Source organism: Pantherophis guttatus, chromosome 1, assembly GCF_059756535.1.
Source record: "Pantherophis guttatus breed Tessera chromosome 1, ASM5975653v1, whole genome shotgun sequence".
Lineage (NCBI taxonomy): Eukaryota > Metazoa > Chordata > Lepidosauria > Squamata > Colubridae > Pantherophis > Pantherophis guttatus.
In genome coordinates, this window is record NC_142063.1 from 279,053,527 (window position 1) to 279,073,084 (window position 19,558).

Consider the following 19,558-nt stretch of genomic DNA (forward strand, 5'->3'; position numbering starts at 1 on the left):
AAGGATGAAATATATACAGAAATACTAATGTAGAAAGTTAGCACCCCTCTCCTAGAAGAATGAAATATTTTAGGAAATATTAAAAAGGCAGAATATTTCCCCTAAAAGAGAAGTAGATATCTTAAGACAGAAACTCAGCCCCAGCTCCCTGCCCCCAGCAGATATTTTGGTTATCTACAAGACAAAAGACTGGACCAGCTTATCTACAAAACAATAGACCTTCACCCTCAGGACATAATAGGATTAGCCCTCTACCCATCTAGCAACAGAACTCACCACATGGCACCTGGGGAGATTGCATCATCCAGCAAGGTTCAACCAAGCCTGGGACTCAAGACAGCCAATCAAGTTACCCCTGCATGGCCCCATGGGAGTCTGACAAACAATCAGAATACATTTCTTTCACAGGAACAGGAAGCAAGTTCAAAGCCCAAGAGAGGGTATAAATCTCTGTCTCTCACTCACCCATATGCTCGATTGCCCAGGACCTCAAACCATGTGGTCCTGTCCACCATTAAACCATCTTTCCAAACAGTCTCTATGTTTCCAGTGTCTTTCTCCCCACTTGGAACTGAAGTGGGGAGAAAGAGATGGACATTTCTTCCAACACTAATATATAGAAAAATATCCTATTATAGTGAAATCCTAATGGTATGAAGCTTCAATTTAAAGGACTTCATGATCTCTTATATTTTACACATTACAGTTCATTTGAGTGCAAAAAGATGTGCGTAGATGGTCTAATTTTTTTTTAACCTGAGTTTTAGCCAAGCAGTAATAGAAAGAAATAGTGCCTATTTAGTCATGTGCAGTGAGTTTCTTGGATTGTACTGGTTGCTGAAAGTCAGACAAATGTGGATGTCTTACAAATTATTTCAGTTCAGTAGTAAAATTAGGGTTTTTTCCTGTTGGTCTGCTGCACAGTCACTTGATGGTCACTTGGAATAGGAGGGATGCCGAGGCTTTGGATCAGACCATGTCTATGCAACCTCTTACTTCTCATGGGTCCTGTCATTCTCTGTGGTTCATGGATAAACTGAGAGAGATGAAACAAGAAAGGAGACATCCAGAAAACCACAAGTGCTATTAAGGCCTACTTTATGGTGCTAAGGGTAGCAAAGTGGCAAGACTTTTCTGCTATTATTGCATTCATAAATACCTGCCCTGCATTTGAGCCCTCTTGGGTGGGACAGGGATCAGACCCCTTTATAGAGGCCTGGCGGAGGAATTTGCTTGGCATCTGTCAGACAAAGTCACCTGAATTTGTTCTCAGCTGGATGCTGGTTTTATTGCAAGTTTTAAGGAGGCCCCAGGGGCAGCTGCCTGCAGTCTGCTGTGTTATCTATGATGTAAAACTATTTAACATCACCAACAATGCTGCTACCCTTCAAAAAGAACTTGACTTTGTGTCAGAATGGTCAAACAATTGGCAATTCCAAATCTCAACCAACAAATGCTCTCCAACAAACGCTCTGTCTTATACATTGGCAAAAAGAATCAGAACACAAAATACAAGCTGAGTGGACACTACCTTGTAGATGACCCTCACTCTGTCAAGGACCTTGGAGTACTTATATCTAATGATCTAAGTGCCAAAGCCCACTGTAACAACATCGCCAAAAAGGCATTAAGAGTTGTAAACCTAATTTTGCATAGCTTCTTCTCTGGTAATATTACTCTACTAACCAGAGCATACAAAACATTTGCTAGACCAATTCTCGAATACAGCTCATCTGTCTAGAACCCACACTGCATATTGGACATTAATACAATTGAACATATCCAGAAATATTTCACAAGAAGTCCTCCACTCCTCTGCTCGCAACAAAATACCTTATACCACCAGACTTGAAATTCTGGGCTTAGAAAACTTAGACCTACGCCACCTTTGGTATGACCTAAGCGTAGCTCATAAAATTATCTGCTACAATGTCCTACCTGTCAATGACTACTTCAGCTTCAACCACAACAATATACAGTCACACAATAGATATAAACTTAAAGTGAAGCACTCCAAACTCGATTGCAGAAAATACGACTTCAGCAACAAGAGTGGTCAATGCCTGGAATGCACTACCTGACTCTGTGGTGTCATCCCAAAACCTCCAAAATTTTGAGACTAAGACTGTCTACTGTTGACCTCACCCGATTCCTAAGGGGCGTGCATAAGAGCACCAGTGTGCCTACCATCCCTGTCCTAATGTTCCCTTTATTTGTACTCATTTTATGTATTCAATTCATGGTTATACTTATATGTATTATCTAATACGTACTTGACTAAATAAATAAATAAATAAATAAATAAATAAATCCTATTGTGCCTGAAGAAACCATAGGGTCTTTAGTACTGTGAACTTGGCTAACTGCTCTTTAGAACGCTGCCCCTTTTGGTTTTTAAAGCTGCCCAGGCATTGTTATGTGGGTAGGATTTAGCATTGGTGAACTATTATTTGAGCAAGAGGTTGCTCCTCTGCTTCACCTCTTTTTTGGATTAAATTGATTGAGAAGGTGCAGTAGCTTCAGAGAGCTCTAGATGAAGTGGATTATCTAGAAACCTTTCAGTTAGGCCCAGGAATAGGACAGAAACAGCATTAGTCAAGTTAAATAATCTCTGGTGGGCTAGGATGGAGGATGGAGGTTGGAGGATGGAAGCAGCCTTTTAGTACCATTGGCTCCTGTAAGCTTTGGGGCCAGCTCCAGATATTGGGGGTGGATGGCACAGTATTTTATTTGTAGTCTTCCTTTTTCTGGGATCAGTCTCAGATGATGATGATTCAGGAGAAGATATCCCACCCTTGGTCCCTACTTTGTGTGATTCCTTATGGTCAGTACTCTCACCATTCTTTTTAAACATCTACATGAAGACACTGGGTGAGATGATCTATCAGCATGGGATATGGTATCATTAGTGTGCAGATGACATCCAATAATATCTTTCTGCCTCTAGTGAATTAAGTGAATTAAGCAGTGCTATTGCTGCCCTATCCTGATGCCTGGAGACTAGGGCAGGGGTGAAACCCACTTACTTTCGTTACCAGTTTGCAAACGGGAGCGTGTTTGTATGCAACACCTCTGCGCATGTCAGGACCTTCTGTGCATGCGTAGAGCATTAAAAATGGGATGTGATGATGTCCGGATGGGTGGGCAGAGCCTCCCGCCGCCGGCGCTACTGGTTCGTCCGAGCCGGATAGAACCGGCTGCATTTCACCACTGATGTAGGGGCTTGGATGGAGATCAACAGCTTCTACTGAATCCTAAAAATATGAAGTAGACTTTGGATTTTGGTGCCCTCAATTTTAGGACCATGCCATCTTTGCTACTACAGGGGTTGCATTGCCCCAGACAAACCCAATATGCACTTGGGAATGTTTGTTTCAGAGGTGGGTTTCAGCAGGTTCTGACCAGTTCTGGAGAACCGGTAGCAGAAATTTTGAGTAGTTCAAAGAACCGGTAGTAAAAATTCTGACTGGCCCCACCCCCATCTATTCTCTGCCTCCCAAGTCCTAGCTGATTAGGAGGAAATGGGGATTTTGCAGTAACTTTCCCCTGGATTGGGGTGGGAATGAACATTTTACAGTATCCTTCCCCTGCTATGCCCACCAAGCCACGCCCACAGAACCAGTAGTAAAAAATTATGAAACCCACCACTGGTGTGTTTCCTCCTAAACTCATGACTCCTTTCAAAGAGCAAGTGGCAGTCATGACTGCACAGCATTGTGTTGTGTACCAGTTATGCCCCTCCTGGACACATTGTTTCTTTCTGTCTTCTGTAACTTTAAATCTCTAAAAAGGTTAAAGTCATCAATTTTGCTTTAATTATTCATAGTTCGTTGGGATGAGGAGAAGAGTAGCTAAGAGTAGAGAGATACAGCTATATTTGTTAGGGTTTTTCATAGACCTTATTTATGTATTAAGTATATAAATATGTAGCTTTTTAGAAAAATATTTATATGAATATCTAATCTGTATTTATAATCTCCCAGGATTTGAATTTATAACCTGCCAGGATTTGAAATGGATACCTAACATTAAATGCGTCATTAAGAAGGCACAACAAAGAATGTGCTTCCTGTGTCAAGTCAGAAAGTTCAGATTTCCTCAGGAGCTGTTGATACAGTTCTATTGAGGAATTATTGAGTCTGTCATTTGTATTTCTATAATAGCCTGGTTTGGTACAGCAACCAAATAGGTCAGGTACAGACTTCAATGGATAGTTAGGATTGCAGAAAAAAAACAATTGTAACCATCCTGCCTTCCATTGAGGATCTGTACAGTATACTGCACGAACCAGAAAGAGGGCTGAGAAAATATCTACAACTGTAGATATAGAAATATAGATACAGGAGACAAATTCCTTGTGTGTCCGATCGCACTTGGCCCGTGTTCTGTTCTGTTCTGTTCTGTTCTGTTCTGTCCAGTCCTGTCCTGTCCTATCCTATCCTATCCTATCCTATCCTATCCTATCCTATAAAATATTCATCAAGTAGATAAGGCTGGCACACAGGGAATAAGTTAGTGTCATTCCAATACATGATTCTATGGAAAATGACAATTATGACCAAACTTTCCTCCTTGTGAAATTTTAATGATTGTCATTACTGATAGTAAATTATGTCATCCTTGAACATTTCACAACTGAAAATAGAGACAAACGTGCCATACGCTTGTTCTTGTACTGAAGACAGGTGCCTAATTTTAGTATTCCTGCCTTTTGATATCACCTATACTCCTTCTGAAGGCTTTGCTGAATCTGCTCCATTTATTTAATTCTAGACTTGAGCACTGAGATGTAAAAGTAAGTGATGGGTAAGTCATCCAGTGTTGAAAGACTTAAAACCCAGGGATTTTATAAATTTCATTCTCAAGGTCCTGTGAGCCTGGTCCTTGACTTTCAAATTCCTAATAATAGTTTAATCCTAAACTTTAAAGATTTTACTTGCACAAAGGTTTTGCATCTGCATCTTTGAAATGGAGGTCTTATTAATCAGGGGAAAATATTGCTGCAAATTCCATACAGTTTTGCTAAAATGGTTTTAAAATATATAGAGAAGTCATTTTATTAAAAGTTCAAAAAGCAAATATGTTTAAACAAAATTGTTGGCAGCTTTCATTCATCCAGAAATGACTGTTGCTGTAAATTTGATCCAATATTGTTTGTCATCTTCAGAAATGGACACAGTTGGTACAAGCATTAAGTGTGGAAATGCATTTTTGGCCACTGCAGAATCTTCTGATTTTTAAAAAGTGGAATCTAATTAGAGATTGGATTCTATAATACCCATAGCCTTGGTTTTAAACTATTCAGGATGGAAGGGAAGCAATCTATAATTCTATTCGATAGGTGCTGTTTTATTTTTGTGGTTGTGAAGTATATATTTTAAATCATATAGATGGTTTACCTGCAAGAGTTTTTCTTCCTATAGTGCAGTGATGGAGAACCTTTTCGGCACCGAGTGCCCAAACCAGAATGCGCATGCCGGAGCACCAGAAACCCCAAGACCAGCTCGCCGGTGTGCATGCCGGCCAGCTGGTCTTCGGGTTTCTGCTGGGTTTCTGCTGTGCCCATGTGCAGCTGCCAGCTGCTCTTTGTGCGTGCTGGAGCACCGGGAATTCAAAGACCAGTTGGCTGGCACGCGCATGCACACCCTAACCAGAAGAGCAGCTGGCAACAGCGTTCATGCCCACAGAAAGGGCTCTGCATGTTGCCTCTGGCACGCGTGCTATAAGTTCGCCATCACAGCTATAGTGTAATATAATGTGGAAATGACCTTAAGAGACAAGGCAGAGACAATGCGTAGAGAACAATCAGATAAAAGGGGAGGGGGAGCCTGCAGCTGCATAAGAGGCAGAGAAAGAAACTTAAAATGGATTCCTCCCCCACCCACCCACCCCCCAAAAAATTATCAGCCTGTAAGAAGAGAGGCAGGAGGTTTGTACTTTCAGACATGGAAGATTCTGTTAATGTAGCCATACAATAAAATAGAATTAATTCATCTGGTCTGCTTCCTGTCCGGTCTACTTGGGAAGAGTGACACATAGCTTATATTTGCTGGTTGGAATAGCAAATACTGTTTAAAGTAAGGAATGAGCAAGAGGGCAATCTTACTGCAGATTATGGGTAACTATGAAGAATAGATTAAATTACTCTTGTTGGCAGGTGCTGAGAAATATCCTGTGGGATCCATTACTGGGTTTCACTACTTTTATACAGCTGATGGCAGCAACTCTTTTATTTTAGGTAGGAGACCACCAGGAAATCATAGCACTATAAGTTTGACATGAGAAGTGAATAACAAATTTCTTGAAGGGAGTATGAATAATCCATTGCTCCACTTTTTCAAGAAAACGACATATATGTGGTCAGCAGAAATTTGGCTTAAATTGAAGAGGTGTTACCTTTTAAATAGGGCATCTGTCAGTCTTCTTTTCTTCACTCTTTCCCTTGCATCACTTCCATCCAGTTTCTCCATTTCATTTTGGTCTTTTCCTGGTATCAATATCCATTTTTTTAATCTTAACTTTGTTATGTTTTCGCCCCTCCTCTTTTGCTCTTTCTTTAGAGGGAGGGATCCACATGTGTTTATCCATGTATGTAGGAAACCATGTTATATGCAGATGAAATCATTTTGTAAACTGGGTACCTTTTTTCCAGACTGGCTTGAGTTGGATTTGATATTGTTAGCCTAAAAAGGACTGTCCTGTCCAAGTTCTTTTTTTTCTGAATTGATGTTTGGATTCTTCTTAAAATCAGATTCCTCTTCTTTTTGGGTAAAACCCATAATAAATGTTATAACCAAATATATTGCTACACAGGATTCAGATATACTGCTGAACTAGGATTCAGTTACTGAGACAATACATTTATCTGAATTACTAACCAATCTCAATGCTTTTGGGGCAAAAAAGGCAGAAAATAAACTGATTGAATAATAACAGTGATAAACCATATATTCCAACATTTCATAGCTGAAAACTGACTTGTTATTTTAACTCCCTTGTTCCATAGCAGCTTGATTTCACAACACAGAGACAAAAGTACACATTGCTGAAGGGTCTGCTCTGTTTGCTTACTGTGAAATTGTTATGAACTAATTCAAAATACGATTTGAATGGTTAAAAATAAGCCTAATGTGAAATAATAATATGCTGCAGTATGCTTTACCTACAATTGTATAAGTGCTTACAAATTAAGAACTGGTATGTTCAGTGGGGCTTACTCTCTAATAAAAATGTCTTCAGTGTTTGAGGGTTTCTAACATGTACTGCACTAAAAAGGAAATGCCGCTGCTGCTCTATTTGGAGATTTTGTTGTTTGAAAATGGAAGAGGACTGGTTAATATTAATAGCAATATAAGAAGTAAGGTAACTGGATCTTAATTAGACATTCCCCACACTAAAAGCAGAAGAAACCCAGGGCTGCATTTGAGAGGGGGGAGGGAGGGAGGGAGAGGGAGAGGGGGGAGGGAGGGAGGGAGGGAGGGAGAGGGAGAGGGAGGGAGGGAGGGAGGGAGGGAGGGAGAGAGAGAGAGAGAGAGAGAGAGAGAGAGAGAGAGAGAGAGAGAGAGCAAAGTAACTTATGTTAAACAATGCAATACTTTTAAGAATAAGAATAAGAATAAGAATAATTTTATTTCTATACCGCCCTTCTCCCAAAGGACTCAGGGCGGTGTACAGCCTATTAAAAGCACAAGGCAAACATCAATTAAAATAATTTAAAATTATTAAATAATTCAGCTCAATTTAAAACCCCAGAAATTTAAAACACCAATTTAAAATTATTATGTTGATAGCCCGGTCTGGCAGAACAACAGGGTCTTGAGTGTACAGCGAAATACCCGGAGGTTGGAGATCTTACGCACTTCCGGGGGCAGTTCATTCCACAGGGCTGGGGCTCCCACAGAGAAGGCCCTCCCCCTGACTGTCATCAGCTGACATAACTTGGCCGATGGCACCCTGAGGAGACCCTCTCTGTGGGAGCGAACTGGCCGGTGGGAGGCTATTGATGGCAGAAGTTGGTCTCGAAGGAACCCAGGTCCTATGCTATGGAGCGCTTTAAAGGTGGTGACCAACACCTTGAATCGCACCCGGAAGACCACTGGGAGCCAGTGCAGCTCGCGCAGGAGGGGTGTCACGTGGGAACTTTAGAACTTGATCTTAAAAAATAATTGGAAGCCTCAAAGAACATCAACCATTTTTAGGCACTTGTTTTAGAAAAGGAGTTTGAAACAGTCATACTGCTCTACTACCAGAGTGGAAAATCTGTGTACTGTATAATATAGCCTCTGTATTTGTTTTTTCTTGCCTGGGATTCCTCAGTGAATGCCATTAACTGATCAATGTGCAAAAAATAGATAACCAATGAACATAGAGAGCATAGAGAGGTTTATTTTAGATCAACAAAACCTAGTATACATTGATGTAAAGTCAGTAATGTTGTGTGATATAAAATCCATCCTGTTTTTATCCATCATTTCCTTCTAAAGAAAATAGATTTTAGTTCAGATGGAGATATTTATATCTGAACAATTCTATCAAATGAAAAATCTCTTTAGAACAATTAGAGCAAAATCTGTCTCAGGTAATACTGGGATGTGATCTAAGAATGGAGCTGACATTGAGATAGATCTAAAGGGTCTACAATCAATTGTATGATCATAGGCAGTCACATCTATTCAGAATCAAACGTTGTTTGCGGCAAAATGTAGTTTTAATGAGATACCTTTCTTGGAAAATATTTTGATGAAAATGTTAATAGTACATTTAACTAATACCTAAAAATATATATTCCAGTGGTTTATTTTAGATTTGTTTTTCTGTTTTATGTAAAAGTCCATTGAAGCGTGAAGTTTCAAAGATGTTATTTGCTTATGTTTAATTGCATAAGCTGGAGAACATTAATGGAAGAATGCAAAAAGATGTGAACATATATTGAGAACATATGTCTATTTCTTAGCAGTTTGAATTTTATTGAGATATATGATTTAGATCTGTTATAACATATTGAATAATGAACACCGTAACTAAAAGGGAAAAAAATGAATAGGGTCAGAAACCAAACTGAACTTTTTGTCATAATGTTCTCTAAATATTCTGTGAAATTATTTTTGACAAGTTAATTTATGGAATGAAAAAGCTATCATTATGCCATTAGGAGAGAAGGGAAATTGTAGGCTTAAAAGAACAAGGAAAGAGTAAGAAAGAACATAGCTAACTTGGATAAATTCAAGTATCTGGGGTCAGATGAATTAGATCCTAGGAAACTATCATCTAAACTTTTCAACCCAGTGCTTCTATATAAACTACTATGCCATTGCACACTATCTACCTGCTAGTGCTTCCTGCATGTAAAATATGAATAATATTTGACAAGATTTTTTAATGATTGTACTAATTACTTTTATCATGCCTTTTTAATTGCATTTAGATTACATACTATTAGCATGCTTCATTAACATACACAGATTTAGTAAAGTAAATAAAATGAGATCTATTATAAGATGCTAGTGTGATCCTTGAGCTTGGTAGTTTTCACTTAACTTCATAATATCTGGAGGAAACCTGGATAGTAGCATTCCTAAATCACTAAAATAACAATATCCAAATGACTTTGATGTTTCATTAGTATGGAATTTACTGAACTAATACTTATTCAAAGATATAAGAAGATGAAAAATAAATATAAAGAAGCTTTGCTTTCCCCCATGGAGTGGAAATTTCACATTGCACCCACATAGTTTGATGTCTTCTGCTGTAGAAGATTTGCCTTGATTCTTCATCATTCTGAAGCTCAATTATTTCTTCTCGGAGATTAAATAATTGGTCTCCCATTGTGCAAATGAATAGATTTGCAACCCAAACAAGTATTTTCAAATCAATTCAATATTTAAATCAAATCTTAGTACCTACAGATGAAAGCAAAATTCTTCTATCAAAATCTGAGTAGGATGTTTTTATGAAATACATGCTGAGAAACTATGCAAAAACTCTTCTACCAGTATTATGTTTAAATAACTCCTGCTTCACAATGGAATTAGATTAAATTGATTAAATTGTAATTATCAACTTGAAATTGCATATTTTGCATATTCATTATTCTCTATGCAAATATTGAATTTTATCATATAATTCAGGTCAGCACACAGCAGAAATGGAATCTAAATACTCCAGTAAAAATTGTAGTCATATCAATATCTTCTGAAAGTCTGTAGCACCTCAGTGTCAAACATTGCTCTAGAGTATTGAAGAAACTAGGCGAAATGATTGCCGAACCATGCTCAGTAGTGTTTGAGTCCTCTTGGACAACTAGGAGGTTGTCCCAGAAAACTGGAGAAAAGTAAACAATTTCCCTACCTTCAAAAGGTGAAGAAACATCTGAGAAATTATAGATGACAAAATCAAAGTCTTCAAAACATGATGATGATGATGATGATATTATTTTTTTTGAATTTTCTTTTATTTAAAACAAAAACAAAACATAAAATCACCATCTATTGTATTTGAATGATGATGATATTATTATTGTGCCTTTGAGTCAATGTAGATTTTTTGTCTGGACAAGTCATTGTAATTTTCTTCACAAGATTTCAGAAGTGGCTTTCCCAAGTTCACCAGGTTGGCTTTGTGCCTTTGATGGGACTAGAATTCAAGTTTCTTCTGGTTTCTAGTTTGATGCCTTAACCACTACACTAAACTGGGTCTAAAACAGAGTATTAAATGGCTAATTTTTGAACATTTGGAAAGGAACACAATAGTTAATATGAGTCAAGATGGATATGTCAAAATAAATAATGCTAGATTATTTTTAAAAGATGGGGAAGGGGGAACTGCTTTGGATTTACTATACCTTGACCTCACCAAAGCTTTCAACAGTGTCTTAATATATTGTCGTTACTAAAATAGTGAAATATGGGCTAGATTATACAACTATTAAAATGACTTCATAATTGGCTAAATTATCATATTCAGAAAGTACGGTATTCATAACTGGCTCCAAACCAGATTGGAAATTTATCATTACGTGGATCAACTGTATTAATTACATGGTTGAAGAGGGTGATTATCAAATCTGCAGAGGAACACGGCACTGCTGTTAAAAAAAGTATTTAATAAAATAACTAATCATAGACATTGGATTGAACGAACAGGATCAGATTTATTAGGGGTGGGGGAATCTCTGGAATTTGGATAATAAAAATGAACGGCATATGTATAGGTTAGAGAGGCCTCATGTGGGAGTATAAAAGTGAAAAGGATGAAAATGTCTTTTCAGCCACAAGTTAAACATAAGCAAGTAGAGTGATGTAGCTGATAAAAAGGCAAATGCTATATTGGGGAGAACATAAACAAAAAGCAGTGAGGTAGCATCATTATTGTTAAAACTACTTTCGGTTTTGATATTTCTATCCCATTTTTCATTTACTGTATACTTTTGCATTTAGATATCTAATGAACAATTGACTTCTCAGACTTCTCCCTTCAATATTGATACAGAACTTCTTTACAGTTCTGAATGATAAAGAGGAATTATTTCAATTTCTTCTAAATGTGGTATCCTTTAGGCATCAGAGATCTGTGATTCAAATGAATTTGTTAATCAAGTTCATCAGTAATGTTGATTACAGCTGTGAAAGTAAAAAAAAAAAAAAAGGCCAAACATTACATTTATTGCATTGTTATGGATTTAATAATTAGATCTGTCATACAATTGAAATCTGTATGCTTCTTTTTTTATATAGGTGTGCCAAGAAAAGAAAGAAAATGATTCAAAGAAAATGACTCCTCTGATCCTGATGACCCCCAGTTTTTGTTTCTTCATTCTCAGTCTTAAATACTTGGACGGCTTCATGCAAAAATGATGCAGTACTTAACTTGGCAGTGAAATTCTACAAACATTCATTCCCTGACTACCAGGTCTTTTCTTTACTTATGATGGTAAGTTGTTTTATTAAACTATTAGAAGTAGTAGGTTTCTCAGTTTCAGTGTGCAGATTCTGTAAAGAGCACCAAATGAATCAGAGTTGTTGCGTGTTCTGCTAGAGTATATAAAATCCAAACTATTTTTTGACTGAACAGAGTTATTTCATAAACAAAACTTTTTCAAATCACTCTAAAATACAAATAAAATAGGATTTATTGAGACCAATAATATCGCTTTGCTACCATGGGATAATTAGTTTCCTACTTCCCTTCCTTTATCTTCATTATACTTCCATTCTTCTCCCTTCCATAAAACTGAATCATACTCAGATATTACATGCTTGTTTATTTGTTTCATGTATCTACCAGGAGTGGGTTCTACTCACCTTTACTACCGGTTCACAATGGGGCCACGCTCTTCTGCGCATACGCAGAAGTGTTCTGATGACGTCGGGGTTGGTGGGCGGAGCCTCCTTCTGGTTTTACTACTGGTTCTATAGAACTGGTCCGAACCGGGAGCAACCCACCACTGGTATCTACCCATCTCACATACATGCCTGTTCTTTATAGAAAAATTTCTGAAAATGTTTATTCAAGAAGCAAATTGTCAGAGATGGGCCATCTTGATCCTAGTTGCCTAGATGAATGAGAACTCTTTCTGAATGATGAGATCATGCAAATATTTATACCAAATAAAAATAATTTATGAGACTATATTTTGATTGTGCCTTTAAAATATTGCAATACTGATCTTGCAAAACCACAAAATGAAAACCTTCACAATTTGCAGATGTGGGACCCAAACTACAAGAGATGAAACAATAAACTGCAATGTCTGACAAACTTATTAAATTAGAGTTACTTGGAATTTGTTTAAAAAAATGTTGGTGTATGGGTTTATCATCAGTACAGGTAGTCCTCAACTTACGACCGATTGCTTAGCAACCAAAGTTACAAAGGACCCCACCCAAAACTACTAATAACTCTGTTCCAGAGTTCCAAAAAAATCCTCCCACAGTCACAGGACTGCATTTTGAGTGCTTGGCAATTGGCTAACCTTTATGGCTATTTGCAGCATTCAGTGATCACATGACCATGTTTTAGGATTTGTTTTTTCCAGGTTTTTTTAATGGTTTCTCTCAAAAAAACTCTTATAGGAATGTATTGATTCACTTAACAACCACAGTGTTAACTTAACGACCAGCACAAAAAAGTTGTAAAATTGGATCTGATCATCTGGGTGTCTTGATTTGTAACAACCATGACTTATGATGAAAATTCCTGGATCTATTGGGGTCATAAATCAAGCAACTTTATTGTTCACAAAATGCAATAGAATCCTATTATTTCTGTTTGAAAAAGGAAATTATCTATATAAAATGTTGGACTTTTCAGATTAAACAGAGTGACCAACTCCATACAGGTGTAGAAAATGCTATAATATGCTAGGTAAGCTGTGCCCCATTGGCTCATTGTTTCAGAAGTATTTCTTTATCTAAACAGAGAAACAGATTGACCAAGGGTGAGCAAAAAAGCTGTGAGAGTAGGAGTGACTTCTGACTTCCTGCAGCCTTTCCCATTTAGTTTCCTTATAGGAATCTGGCAGGAAGCATTGAAGATCTCCCCTTCCCTTCCCTTCCCTTCCCAGCAGCAGATAAATGGCTACTGCTAGGTAGGAGAGAGAGCAAGGAATTGTGGCTGCAGCAGTTATGTAACAGCAGTTAATAACACTATAGCAGCCACAACTTAGTTAGTCCATTTGAAGCACCTTATTTCAAAAATTGTTGCCCTATAATGCATTGTTTTATCCAGTGCAAGGTCACAATAATGAGAGTTTTAGCATTCTATAGATTTATATTTGTGGCTTCAAATTGGTCTTAATTTCTGATGGCTCCCTGGACAAGTCTCTGCAATTTTCTAGGCAATATTTTCAAAAATGGCTTGCCATTTCCTTCTTCCTAGGGCTGAGAGAATGACTGGCCAAAGGTCACTCAGCTGGTGTTGTGCCTAAGGCAGGACAAGAATTTATAATCTCCCCATTTCTATGCACAATTTTTTAATGTCTTTCTTGTTTATTTTTGCTTTGTTCTTGTAATTTTATCCTGGTTTTTTTTTGAAATTTGTATTGTAACATTATGAATAAAATGATTTTTTTTAAAAAAAAAAGAAATATTTCAAATACTATGTTTCTATATGTGCCAATTTAAAATATAAACATTTCAAATTATATGCAAACAATGGTGCATCTCTCAATATTTGCCTTTCATTTGTCCTTCTGTAACCAACACCTGATGACCTTATATAAACCTGAAAGCAAAACAGAACGCTGAAGATGGCGGTGGCTATATTACTATTAGTTATATATAGGACAAAATGTATTTATTGTTTGTGATTTGAAATGTAGGTTTAATGATTATGGATTGAATTCTAGTATATAGCGGAATCACCAGGTTGCTTTTATGTGTGCCCATGTCTTCCTTAGTACCTTGCTTGTGCTACAGTCAGCCTTATTGACATAGAATCTTTCAAATGGGCCATTTGAGATGGTAGCACTGTACTGAAAAATAACATCCACATTAATTATGCATTCAATAAACAAGTCTTTCTCTAGGGCCCACCTTGATTTTGTCCCTTTTGAGGTACCAGTTCATGGAAGATGAACCATGTTCGTTTCTGTTGCATCTTCTTTAAATTTTGTAACCAGCACGGCATATTCATAGTCCTCATTTTTCAATCTCTTTTTCCTGTGTATCAGTCACCGAAAAGTTGTGGCTTGCTAGCTGTTTCTCTAAGACATCAGTTCCCTTGCAACATAATTTTGAATATTATTATTTTTTGAGGCAAACTTGAAAAATAGAGTTGTAAATACTGTACCACTAGACAAATTCATTTCATTTTTGGAAAAGAAAATACTCCAACTCAGTTGTGCCATCCTCAGAAACTGGGAAACAAATGCGAAGATCGCTGGCATGGAATTTAAAAAACCTTGCTCATGAAAATTATGTTCCAGTCAATTATTTTAAATACTAAATATACTTGTAAATATGATAATAAAGTTTTACATGTCAAGAATATTTTTGGTGGGTTGTTATTCTGTTCCAGCTTAGATGTTTTCTAAGGCTCTTTTTCAACTATCTGTTTCCTAATGGCCTAGTTTTCATAACTGTGTTCAAGATAAACATCCATCTAGTCAAGTGGCCTAGACTAAAGCTGCTTAGGCAGCCTTACACTTAATTAATCTTGATTATATTGTGAATTTCATGCTATATATAGTATACTTTCTTTTTCTTTTCTTTTCTTTTTTTACTGTTTGGAAGTTTCTGTCATTTAACTGTCTAGCACTGAGGTCATAGCTTTGATGGATTTTAACCCCCTTTTTATTTATAAATATTTTTTTTTATTTTTTTTTATTTATTTGATTTGTATACCGCCCTACTCCCGAAGGACTCAGGGCGGTGAACAGCCAACAATAAAATACATAAATACACAAAATTTAAAAACCCGATAAAATCAAATTAAACTTTTTGGCCCAGACAAATTAAAATACCCCAATAATTTAAAAACAGATTAAAATTTACATATTTAAAAAGGGAAGAGATCAGGCCAAGCCCGCTTGATGGAATAAAAAGGTCTTCACAGCACGGCGGAAGGAGCGCAGATCCGGGATCCTCCGTATCTCCGGGGGGAGCTCATTCCAGATGGTAGGTGCCCCCACAGAGAAGGCTCTCCCCCTAGGGGCCGCCAGTCGACACTGTTTGGCTGACGGCACCCGGAGGAGTCCCTCTCTATGAGAGCGTACTGGCCGGTGGGAGGCTATTGGTGGTAGTAGGCGGTCCCGTAAATAACCAGGCCCTAAGCCATGGAGCGCTTTAAAGGTGGTAACCAAAACCTTGAAGCGCACCCGGAAGACCACCGGGAGCCAGTGCAGCTCGCGCAGGAGAGGTGTTACATGGGAGCGCCATGTCGCTCCCATTACCACCCGCGCGGCCGCACTCTGCGCCAGTTGGAGCCTCCGGGTGCTCCTCAAGGGGAGCCCCATGTAGAGAGCATTACAATAGTCCAGGCGGGAGGTGACGAGGGCATGAGTGACCGTGCGTAACGAGTCCCGATCCAGAAAGGGACGCAACTGGCGAATCAGGCGGACCTGATAAAAAATCCTCCCGGTCACGGCCGTCAAGTGCTCTTCTAAAGACAGCCGTGAATCCAGGAGGATGCCCAAGTTGCGAGCCCTCTCTGTGGGAGCCAATGATTCGCCCCCAATAGTCAGTGATGGCGTCAACTGGCTATATCGGGACGTCGGAAACCACAGCCACTCGGTCTTGGATGGGTTGAGCCTGAGCCTGTTCCTCCCCATCCAGATCCGTACGGCCTCCAGGCACCGGGACATCACTTCAAGGGCATCGTTGGGGTGATCCGGGGTGGAGATGTACAGCTGGGTGTCATCAGCGTACTGATGGTACTCCACCCCGAAACCACGGATGATCTCGCCCAGCGGCTTCACATAAATGTTGAACAGGAGAGGTGAGAGGACCGACCCTTGCGGCACCCCACATATGAGGGGCCTTGGGGTCGACCTCTGTCCCCCTGTCAACACAGACTGCGACCGGTCAGAGAGAAAGGAGGAGAACCACCGCAACACAGTGCCTCCCACCCCTAACTCTTCCAACCGGTGCAGCATGATACCATGGTCGATGGTATCAAAAGCCGCTGAGAGATCTAACAGGACCAGGACAGAGGAGCACCCCCTGTCCCGAGCCCTCCAGAGATCATCAACCAACGCGACCAATGCCGTTTCCGTGCTGTACCCGGGCCTGAAGCCCGACTGGAATGGATCCAGATACGTCGTTTCATCCAGGTGCTGGGGAAGCTGTTGCGCAACCACACTCTCAACAACCTTTGCCACAAAACGAAGGTTGGAGACCGGACGATAATTTACCAACATTGCCGGGTCCAGGGAAGGCTTCTTGAGGAGAGGCCTCACCACCGCCTCTTTCAAGGTGGCAGGAAAGACACCCTCACCCAGCGAAGCATTTATAATCCCCTGGAACCAGCCTCGTGTCACCTCCCGAGAAGCCAGCACTAACCAGGAGGGACACGGGTCCAATAAACAAGTGGTCGCGTTCAGTCTACCCAGAATCCTGTCCACGTCCTCAGGGGTCACAGGATCAAACTCATCCCAGATAACATTCTCAAGACCTGCCCCAGTCCCTCCCCCTGAGACTATCCAGTCGGAGTCCAGATCTTCCCGAATCTGAGCGATTTTGTCATACAGATATTGGACAAAATCCTCGGCTCTATAATGATTGTGATCATTTTCATCCGTATTTCTGATTATGTTGTTCTTTGAAAGTATAACCTTTAGAAATCTTTTTTTCTTTTGATTTGATTTTGAAAAAAATAATAATACTGACGCTATCCTAAAACTTGCATATTTTTTAAAAGCTAATTAGATCAGCAAGTAGAGATGAGACTTATACTGTACATTGTGGGGTGGGGGGAGAAGATCATGGGCCCTGAAGAGAAAAATTATTGTTTATCACCAATAATATAAGGGATTCCAGTTTGTTGTTGTTGTTGTTGAAAGAAGTCATTATTTGGGATTGCAGTGGATGGGCTAATTGTGTTGCAGAAAAATAAGCATATTTTCCCACAAAATGGATAAAATGCAGTTTCCCTTCCCAACAAACAGTCACATGCTCAGTGGGAGGGAAGTGCTCAGTTCCTTAGCAACAACGGGGTATATCTGCTCAGTTATAGAAGCTTACTGGTTATGCTGGACCAGCTGCTATCTCCCAGCCTACAGTGGCTCTCAGGACTCTTTTGAGGATAAACTGCTGGTGGGAAACTCTATTATGCCAGCTTGAAATCCATGGGACAAGTCATGGGGAATAAAAATGTATTAAAATAATAATTACTAAGACATTTCTTGTGCAATTAAAATTGCCTTGAATCAAATTATTACACTTACCTATAATTGTTTATATGTGCCATTTGTTTTTGTTTGTAATTTTCATTCTTGTTCAGAATGCCACTTCTATCATTTTTCTATAGGCAGCCTAACAGAAATAAGTTGCTGAGTTTCACAGCCAGTATTCTCTTCGATGTCCCCAAAATACGGGAAATAACTTAGAATCAGGCTAGCTGGCAACTTTTCCTAAATCGTTTGTTTCTTTCCTGTGTGGCATGACATGAATCTCTAATTTCTTTTCTTAGAATGTCCACACACACACACCCCGCACCAAAGCTGGCAGCCATATGAACCACTTAGTTTTTATTTTTGGCATTGTTGATTCTTTTTATTCTATATTTATTTAAAACCGTATACATTTGAATAATTATTTCAAGTGTTTTACAAAAATGAGGACTAATAGGATTATATAAAGAGATACAAACATAAAAATACAGCTATGGCTCATTTGCTAAATTACCCTTTAAATGGGATAAAAATAAGTACAGTTAATCTTGCAGATTAAAGTTAAAAATATTTTCAAAACTAACATGTGAGAGCAATAGACAGATTAGCACTCCTGTTAAAATTTTTAATATCCTTAATTTACAGACCCTCTAATACTATTCTGACCGAGAATGAACTACATGCTGTAGATCAGTACTGTTCATTAATCAGCCAGTTGACCAATTTAGTGAAGTAAAGCACTCTAGTGCCCACAGGAAAAGTTCATTCTGTACCATCCTTTTTTTGTTGGGAAACAGAGCAGGGAACAAAGTCCAGGAAATGCATTTAATTCCTCTGTTGGAAAGAAAGACAATGAATAGCACGGAAACTTGTTTTGCCAGAATCTATTTTATGCTGCTATTAATTGCATTATCAGATTTGCAGATATACCTCTCAAAAAACCACTTTTCTTTTGATGTGTCTATTATAGTATTTTGAAATAATTTACTTTGATCCCAGTAGGGAATTATAGTATTTGCCCTTGACTTGCATGGCAAATGTAGAAAAACATTAATACACAATCCAGTGAAGTTACTTCAAATGGTAACCTTCTCTAATCCATTTAGAAATAGCTGTTTATGTTTTGGTAGCTTCTATTTGCTACCTTTTAGATATGTTAATATAAAATAAAAAATGATTCATTGAAAATAGCCCAAGTGGTCAAAAATGAAACCATGATTCTGTGAAACTAAATTTTTTTTATTATTTTAATTTTATCATACTTATATGCCGCCCTCCTCCCGAAGGACTCGGAGCGGCTCACAACAATAAAACAACAAGACAATAAAATAAATACTAAAATAATCAATTAAAATCCCAGACAGTTAAAACTAAAACCCCCAACAGATCAGGAGATTTGTTGAAAAAGCCACGTCTTCAGGTCACCGCGGAAAGAGCAGAGGTCGGGGGCTGTCCGGAGCCCAGTGGGTAACTCGTTCCAGAGGGTCGGTGCGGCTACAGAGAACGCCCTCATCCTGGGCGCCAACAGGCAACATTGATAATGAAGATAACATGTTAATGAGCAGATCAAGAAAGGAAAGGATTGAATAAATTAAGCTCACTGAAGTACAAACATGCAACTTACTATATTTTTTTATAATCAGAATTTATCAAGTAACCCAAGTACATTTTATGTTGCTACTTTTCTTTTTGATTATAATATCTTTCAAAAACTTTCACTTTTCTATT

At 38.6% G+C, this 19,558-nt stretch overlaps 1 protein-coding gene across 5 annotated transcripts in view; it reads left to right on the forward strand.

Moving 5' to 3' along the window:
- The window catches only part of CHRM3 (cholinergic receptor muscarinic 3), a 235,116-nt gene that overhangs the window by 48,533 nt on the left and 167,025 nt on the right, over positions 1 to 19,558 (forward strand). For all 5 annotated transcript variants that reach the window (XR_015731458.1, XR_015731459.1, XM_034428278.3 and 2 more), the window contains exon 2: positions 11,736 to 11,931. The gene's annotated coding sequence lies outside the window, so the exon portion shown is untranslated. The remainder of the gene's footprint in view (positions 1 to 11,735; positions 11,932 to 19,558) is intronic.